Raw genomic sequence first — 9,379 nt, 5'->3', positions numbered from 1 at the left:
TTTGGTTCAGGTCCTTTTCAAATCTAAAATTAAATAAATTAATGTTCAAAATATGAAAAATAACGGACAAAAATAATTATAATTTTGTAATTTTTTTATAGAAAATAGCGCAAACCTCAATTATATTTCAACAAGCATACCTTAATTAAGAACAAAAACTTTTTTCCGACATAATCACACACAAGTTGATTGAATGTGTCTAAACGTTTCGTCGGGGATGAAAAACAAACAATGCTAAACAACTTTAATAATTTTATCATAAATAGGATTTAAACTCTCAGTGTCTTTTTGTAGGTTAATCGTTTACTATAGTACCACGTACGGAAATCGACACCATTCTGACTACTTTTAATAGTTACCATCAACGTTTACAATTTACCCATGAAATCGAAACGAATAACATGATTAATTTTTTGGACACAACGGTTATTAGAAGCGAAAGAAAACTCTTGACTAATTGGTACCAAAAATCTACTTCCTCAGGTAGATATTTAAACTATTATTCAAATCATCCGTTCAAATACAAAGTTAACACTATTAACAATTTAGTTGATCACGCTATTTTGTTATCTGATGATCGTTATCACACTAAGAATCTACATATTGTTAAAAGAATCTTATCTAATAATTGTTTCCCTACGGAAATTATAGAGCATTATATCGATAAGAGAATTTGTTCTTTAAGAAGTGTTCAGAGTGGTGTTGACAGAAATAAGGAATTTGATATTTCTTCTTGTATCTTAATGCCGTATATTAAAAACTTAAGTGATAATATCACAAGAATTATCAAGAAAACAGGTTTAAAAGTAATTTACATCATACCGAAAAAACTAGACACAGTAATTAAACGGGGAAAGGACAAATTACCTTTGACAAATACGACTGAAATTGTATACAGGATTGACTGTAATGAGTGTGACGCTAAATATATAGGGCAAACCAAAAGACACCTTAATACTCGAATGAAAGAACACATGAACAACATAAAAATGCATGTTAGTAACCATAACGTAATAAGCAAACATAGAAGTCAATATATACATGATTTTAAATGGACAACTCCTAGCATTTTACATCGTGAAACACAAACTAGGAAGAGAGAGATAGCGGAAATGTTTTTTATAAAAAAACTTAACAACACGATTAACCTACAAAAAGACACTGAGAGTTTAAATCCTATTTGTGATAAAATTATTAAAGCTGTTTAGCATTGTTTGTTTTCATCCCCGACGAAACGTTTAAAAAAGTTTTTGTTCTTAATTAAAGTATGCTTGTTGAAATATAATTGAGGTTTGCGCTATTTTCTATAAAAAAATTACAAAATTATAATTATTTTTGTCCGTTATTTTTCATATTTTGAAAATTTGATTAATTTATTTAATTTTAGACTTGAAAAGGACCTGAACCAAAGGTCGAAACGTAGTCTTGTTTTATGTCGAATTAATAAAGATCATCTTAGCCAGTTGGGTCGTTCTAATATTTCACCTTTTAATTTATATTTATATGTGTAATTTAGATTATCGCGAGATTATATATTATATATAATCTTTTATATTATACATTATCTGGTAATATATTTATCAGTAATAAACACTAATAAATTATTACTAAATCATTTATTAATAAATTTCAACAACTAGAGGCGGAAAAAAAACTGCAATTGGGATTGATTAATTACGGCTAGTTGCTCTTGTATATATGTATAGAGATTAATTAAGATTTAATTTAAAAGTTTTAATTCGATCTACATCAATCGACACTTGTATCACATCTGAAACAATTCTCATCATATTTATTATCCGCATCCAGCCTAATCGATAATAGCAATAATAACATTGTAGTGTATTAATGAAGCGATGGTCCATTAATTTGAAACTAGCACGAGTGCTGCTATTGTAATACTATTGATTACTCGAACGAGTTATTGGCGAGCTATTGTACAATTTAATTACTTACCGTAGAAGCAAAATCAAATATATGCCATGTGTAATGAAATACACGCGGAATTATACAATGTAACTTGCTTAATAATGATATATGGAACTTACGTGCAACACGCGAGTTCCACATAATTCAAAGTAGAATTTTTATACGTCGTAATTTTCGCTCGCTTATTTTAATCTTACTATTTTACTCATCTATTTAATTGTAAAATTTACTTTTAGAAATTTACTTGAAAAATAACGCGCATTTTTTCGCAATCAAAATTAAACTTGGGATAAATCTTAATATATAAGGAAGTACAATTTTGTAAAATAATGGAAAACTACTATGGTTATCTAATTATAACGTTACGGTACTGATACGTACACTCGTCATTGCGATGATTGAATGAGAAAGCATGCCTCGCGAGTGCTTCGTTGATAAAAGAGCTGACTGTTTAGCTGACAAAGTGTCAATGCGGTTAGAAGATGATTAAAAACGAAAAGCCACTGAAATTGGCGCAACAACGAGGCGGAAACACGCACCTTATCACTGCGATACGAAGACCAACGCGTTTGTATAAATGTTTAACAATTTAGCCACGGGCATACACTTGATGTTAAAATTTGTACTCAGCGATTTCCTCGTCGAAGCCGGAACCAAAAAAAAAACTGTCTTAGTCAATAATTTATGTAATACATCATGAATCGAGTGTACGCGCGACAAAACGAACGATTCGTATATTGAACGATTGTTGAGAGTATAAAATTGTGAACGAGAGAGAAAGAGAGAGAGAGAGAGAATGACGCGGCATGTCTGCGTGTATGCATGTGTGCGAATGACAACTTGTACATATGGTACCTGAAGTCGAAAAACATATTATTCCTCTCAGCCACGTCAAGCCAGCCATGTCGGATCGAAGAACCAGGTCACCGAGGATCCTCGATACTTTTTAATCTAGACGCAAAAGCGTACGCAAAGTCGCATCAACGGATTTAAGCTAAAAGTTTACGTATCTCGATTGTCGAGCGGTGCCCTCTCTTTTGCGGGTGTTTTTTTTTTTTAAACTTCTCTTTTAGCCCCCGCCGACCACGATTCCAGATGGTGGCTTGACCAATCATAATGTTCGAGGACGCTACGAATGAGGCTAAATCGCGAAGTAACTCTCTCTAGTAGCGTCGACCAAATCGACGAGAAATACATTGCTCGATACTATAAGTATACTATAAGTATACTATTTCCTACGATTTTGCACGATCGAAGTTGATATGCCGATAAGTATTCGTCGGCATATACATATATGTCGTATTGAACGATGAACTTTTTAATTATATACCATGGTTACCGCGCACCGTCGCATACGATTCTGAATCGCAAAATTTTTTGTCTCACGTCCTCGCGTGAATTGTTTTGCGGCAAAATTTTGTCATAGCGACCAGCTCGGTGATTATGCATTCAAAGTCTCGAATGCACGATTTTCTGTGTGCCATAACAATATGGCACGTTAATTTGCAACTGCGTGGCACAAATTTTATTTCAACGCGCAAATTGTTCAAAAAAAATAAAAAATAAAAAAAATGTCAAAAACGCACATATCCGCAGGTTTTTTTATCCGAATGAAAAAGAAACAGAAATTTAATTACGTTTCTATCAGGAAATAATACGTTTTTTACGAAAGATACCTAAATGTGTGAAAATGTGTGAAATGCCAGATTTCATTTATATAGCAATACGATACAATCGAGAGTTAACCGAGCCGATCTCTTACGGAATCTCGTTCGACCGATTTAATGACCATTCTCGTGCGAACAGGATAGAATCGATGAAACGCGAGCCTCGTAACTAATATTTTATAAGGTTTCGAAAGTTATACTGGTCTATCTATAATAAATCTACGGCAGATCGAACGAAAGCCGTTGTTGCGAAAGCGACCGAGTTCTCATTTATTTCGGTCCTTCCCCGACATTTCGGTAAGTAGCACTATCACATTTAACAAACTAAATTATTAAAGATCTGGAGCGCGGACTATTGATTTTTAAGGAAAATTGTACCAGATAAAAACGTGTTGAGAGATTATATAATCATACAAAAAACAATTTGCAATATATTACAATATCTAATAAATTCGTATTTATATATTACACGTTTCACAAAAATTTTATTCGTTCAAAAACATTAAAATAATATTAATATTAATTTATATTCGTTCGTCATAATTCTATACACATTTAAAGAAAAAATCTGAGAAAAAAATGTTTCAATAAATTTTAATTTTATATAAGGGACTAATTTATATTTTTTTTCGTAGAAAACAAAAAAAGTCGACCACCATAGATGCACGTGCGAATGCACAATCATCAAGCGAGAACGAGAAAAAAATTAGAAAAGAGAGCAGGAACGTCGTATGTCCGTAGATGAGCGGACGGCTTTTCAAGGATTAATTAATTTCCCGGCTATTCGCGGAACCCTAACGAGCTCGTTAAAAAGTTTCAACACGTTTAGACCCGGATTCGGTCATGGAAAAACCATTTAAGCTTCTTTCCTCCATCGAATTGTGAAGCTGAATGCACGGCCGATTTCTTCGCGTATCCTACGACGACCACGTCTCGGAACCGACCGCTTTTTTTCTAACTTCCAACGCCTACCTTGCACCTTTATGATCCACCTTCTCTCATCCTATTTCAACCCTCCCCCCCTTGGCATTCGGAGACATTTCTCATCGCCTCGGTTGCAAGCCTTCAGCTTTTTCTTGCTGTCATTTGGCTGACACTCCGTCGCAGAGACAGAGAGAAGACGCGAATGGGGGTAAGAAAAGGAATAAAAAGGAGAGGGCTAAACTAGCCGCGAATAAAGGAACGTGAGAAAGGTGGCGGAAACGAGGGAGTCTCCGGTGGTGGCGCGAGCACCTACCTCCGAGTGAGAGAAGCACTCTTTGTTTCGCCTCCCGGCGAGATATCGGCTAAGTTTACTGTGGAAACTCGACCTATAAATTTCATCCCTTAATACGCGTGGCTCGGGATGTATAATATGAAACCGGCGAGTTATACCTCGCGGCCGTTTTTAAGAAACGCCTCACGGTGTTACTCACCCGGCTCGCTCGCCTTTCCCGGCCGGAATTTGTTGGATTTGCAAAAAGTTCGCGGACGATATTCCTGAGTGCTCTGCAAAGTGAACGCCAGCCGCGAAGTAAAAAGCTGTCTTAAAGTTAGAAAAATTCTCTAGCCATATCCTGTGTACAGAAATGGAAAGAGAGAGAGAGAGGGAGAGAACGAGAGAAAATACAATGCATTATTTCATTTGCACGCTTAAGTTATTGTACTTAACAGAAATAGATTTGTAATGGTGTTAAAAAATTTGTTTTCTATATACAGTTCAGTATATAATTTAATGAATAGTGTTTCATTTTTAATTGTTTGAAAAAAGTAGTTATATTCAGAGATCATTTATTCAGAAATAATAACCCAAATAATTATCAAAATGCGTATAATACTTATATAGGATAAAGTAATGCAGTTCTATATCGTTCAAATATAATGTCCAAATAATTTTCTATAAATAATAAAGAATTATATTTTTTATATATATTATAAATTCAAACAAAAAAGAGATTTCAAACAGAAAATAAATATTTGAGTAATTGTTCAAAATAAATAATATCTTTCGCATTACTTTAGTAGAAGATGTGTAAACTTATTATATAACAGAATTACTATATTAATACGACTCGTTACAATACAACAGTTTCACTGGTTAACCAATGCGCTCTGTTTGAAACAGTTAAGTGCACAGAGAACGACTAAGGTGATCCAAGATCAGCCAAGTCCTACTAACAATAAAGTGGATCAAGTATACCTCTCCGAAATTTCGGACTACGAGCGATACAAATATGAATCCTGAATAGTCTCTGCAATGCCTCGAGGTGGTATCGAGAGATACCGGCGAACCACCCGCTTTGCGAAGGGAGTAGAATTAATGCCGCATTTGTACGAAATTTGACCAACATATAGCTCGGAATTTAGCCAATGGCTCGGGATTCGGCTTATATGATCAAGAATCGTATCTCGTCGCGGTGGAAGCAGGTTTATGATTCGGTCAATCGTAAACCTTGATTGCTCGTAAACCTTGCTGGGAACCTTCGGTCTCATGGGTTAAACAACCGCCGGTTATCACGGAGCAATAAGATGTAGAGATCAACCCGCTAGAAACCAAGCTCGTGAATATTACATCGCAACACGATTGAATCAGCACAAGTTTTCTCCACTTGATCTCGTTCGATTTATCGGAAAATTCGTAAGTGGTCATCCTATAAGAGAAAACACATTCCATTCCTCAAGGATTAGGATGTATCGATCGGATATATAATTCAACTCGTTTCGCGGTGGGAAATTTTTTGCTAATATCTAGATTAAATCACAGATCGTAAATAAAAAGATAAAGTAACGGTGATTTAAAAATTAAAGAACCTCTTTTATATGTATAAAGCTAATAGCTTTTCGGATAATAATTTATAAAAATTTTGAATGTTAAATTTCAACTTAAATTTCATAAATGAAAAATTAATTTTAAATTTTGGAAGAGATAGGTTGTGAGATTTGACGTTAAATTTCATGAAATATCCTGTATAAGTAGCTCGTTTAATTATTCAACGCGATCTTTGATATTCGCGCGAAAGATAAAACATATGTGATATCCATATATATATGTCACCGCTTTATTTTAGCTATGCAGCAACTACAAAAGAAGAGATACCCTCGCAAAGCTTCATAAATAAGAGAGAAATAGAACTTTTCTCCTTTTTTTTCTCTGTCACTATAAATGTACATAATTTATATCGGCATATATTTCATATGTGATTATGAGTGTGTTTTCAATGTAGATATTTATGAGCGATATTCGCATCTTTGAATAGCGCAAGACATCGCATCACAAAAGATATCCCTAATAATAGCGTATATAGTCTCGTTTATTTATAAATGATTAAAATAGTTTATCTTCGTTAAATACATATTTAAATCAAATAAATTCGATCTAAAATTTATATCTTCCACGAGACATTTTGATATATCTCAGAGAAAATAAATCTTTTGCGAAGATAGGATATATCTCGATTCCTTCGACATCAAGAAATGGTCCATCTTCAAATCAAATTTTCTTACAATGGAATGAATATATTCCGTGCATTTAATATAAAAATTTATTGTTATCTAAAAATGCATTCTTTATTTTTTTCATTCACGAATAAAAATTGCATCAACATTAATGTTTTCACAAGGAATAACTCATTTTGTAAGCTCGTTTAATTTTGTAAGTATATGTAAAAAATAATCAAGTTTTATCAAGCGCGTAAATAATTCAAATTCTATATCACGTTGTTCGCGATATCTTTAAAACATGAAATATCATAGATTGACTATCAGAATCTGCTTACGTGTAATACTATTTGGAATAATAGCAGCGATGATGATGATATACCGAAAGGTACTATCGCCTTGAATAAATGAAGGAAAAAAAAAAGAAAAACGGGTAAGACGCGAGAATGGAATTACTTGTCGTTTCTCAGCTCACGTTCTTAGGCTTTGCATGTCGCTCGTCTCGCACAAAATAGCTTTCATTTACTATTCTTCTCTTCGTCACTTTATCGACTATACGTCGACCGCGATCTCTTTAACAAAACTTATAACCAATAAATTAACATTCTATTTTTAACGTTTTAAGAATGTCTCACATATTTAAAGTCAATTTTTATTTCATAAATTTCATGTATATGTTTTCAATAAATTATTTTTGTAATTAAGTCTGAAATCAAAATCTCGTTAAACTTTTATTTGAAATTATTATAATTAGAAAATATATGATTTGTTATTTCTCTTTGAAATTTAATTTTGTAAAGTCTCTTGTCTCAATTCTAATTTTCAAACTATCCAACATAATCGCGTCAAGAAAAAATCATCTTCAAATTCATCAGAGAATTAAAATTATAATTGCAAGTTGTAAGACACGCTAAATACAAAATGCAACGAACTTTTTCGCGACTTCTTGCTATGTTGTGCGATTGCAGAAAAAAAAACGGAAGGACCGGCTGAAAATATTTTCGAGCACGGCTATCGGAATAATAAATTTCAAGCGACACGAGAACCAGGGAGCGGAGGCCAGAAGTATTTCCTCGCTCCGTTAAATAGCCATATTTTTTCTCCTTATTTCCGCGTCCCCAAACGTATAGTCACCATTTTTTTCACACCGCAATGCTACACTTTATGGACTCTACAGCCGACACACCTGGACGTCCATCGCGCGTTTTCCGCGACAACGAAATTAAATGTTCGCAGTTCATGCGCGGTTGGTGCGCGCGAAATAGCATATCGTTATCGTTATCGAATGCGAATCACGCGTGCATGTGCAGATGTGTACATGCGCTACTAAATTTTTACGATCCACGCAAGTGCCTCGCGAAAATCTGTAAGGGAGGTCGAATGAGCATCGAATGTAATCTGCTGAAAATAACGCGAAAAATACGAGGCAATTATTATAGCAATTACACATGAAAAACAGTTCCTTTTTAACTCTCTATTTTTACTAATAAAATGTGCATACCACGTATATCTAATTATTTTATAATTATATAATACCATGGAATGGAATCTTTCGAAAAAAAAAAAATATTTCAAAAAAGATTTTTTTTTTAAATTAATATCTTTCATTAAAATTTTAATGTAATGAATATTGCTAATGTGTTACACTAATATTATGCGATATCATTTACTAAACAGAATTGACTCATATAATAATCTCTTATCCGAAAAGTTGGTTATTTCGAATTACCGTCTAAAATATATCATTTTCGGAGACAAAGGCTGTCGTGTTGGAAAGTGTATTATACACTGCGCAGCATGCTTAATAACAATGCGAAGCCACTCGGTTCTTTACTCGGTACTTTAGTACAATTTGATATTTATGAGGCAATATTTCAACTTACACTCCGCTTAACACGCTGATTTATTTCGCTTATGGCGAGAAAAAGTAGATGCACTTTCTTTTTTTATCGCTTTATATATACCAGCAAGATTTTCCTATGGAGCAATGTTCGCGCGTGGAAAAAACGTAATCAAATCGAGATATTCTTTTCTTAATAAAAAAACAAAGCCTAATCCCATGTACATCATGGTGATTTTTATAGGCGATATATTTGGGATAACGGAAAAAATTTCTATCCAGCCTATACGCATCAATAATATAATCCTCGCATTTTTCGCGTTATCTGTTATTTCGTTATTATTTCGTTATCGTGTTATTTCGTTCGTATGAAGAGCAGCTTTTGAAAAACAGGAAATCAAATCTCGCACAAACACATCACTTCGAAATATTTCCAGCAATAGCGACATAAAGCTAAATATTTGAATAAATCGATTTGATACTCGTGCATATCACTCTTCCATAAATTGTCGAGTGACCAAAAAAA

Source organism: Prenolepis imparis, unplaced genomic scaffold, assembly GCF_030444845.1.
Source record: "Prenolepis imparis isolate NDT839.2.m4 unplaced genomic scaffold, iyPreImpa1.0 SCAF_9, whole genome shotgun sequence".
Taxonomy (NCBI): Eukaryota; Metazoa; Arthropoda; class Insecta; order Hymenoptera; family Formicidae; genus Prenolepis; species Prenolepis imparis.
This window is presented reverse-complemented; position numbering follows the sequence as displayed.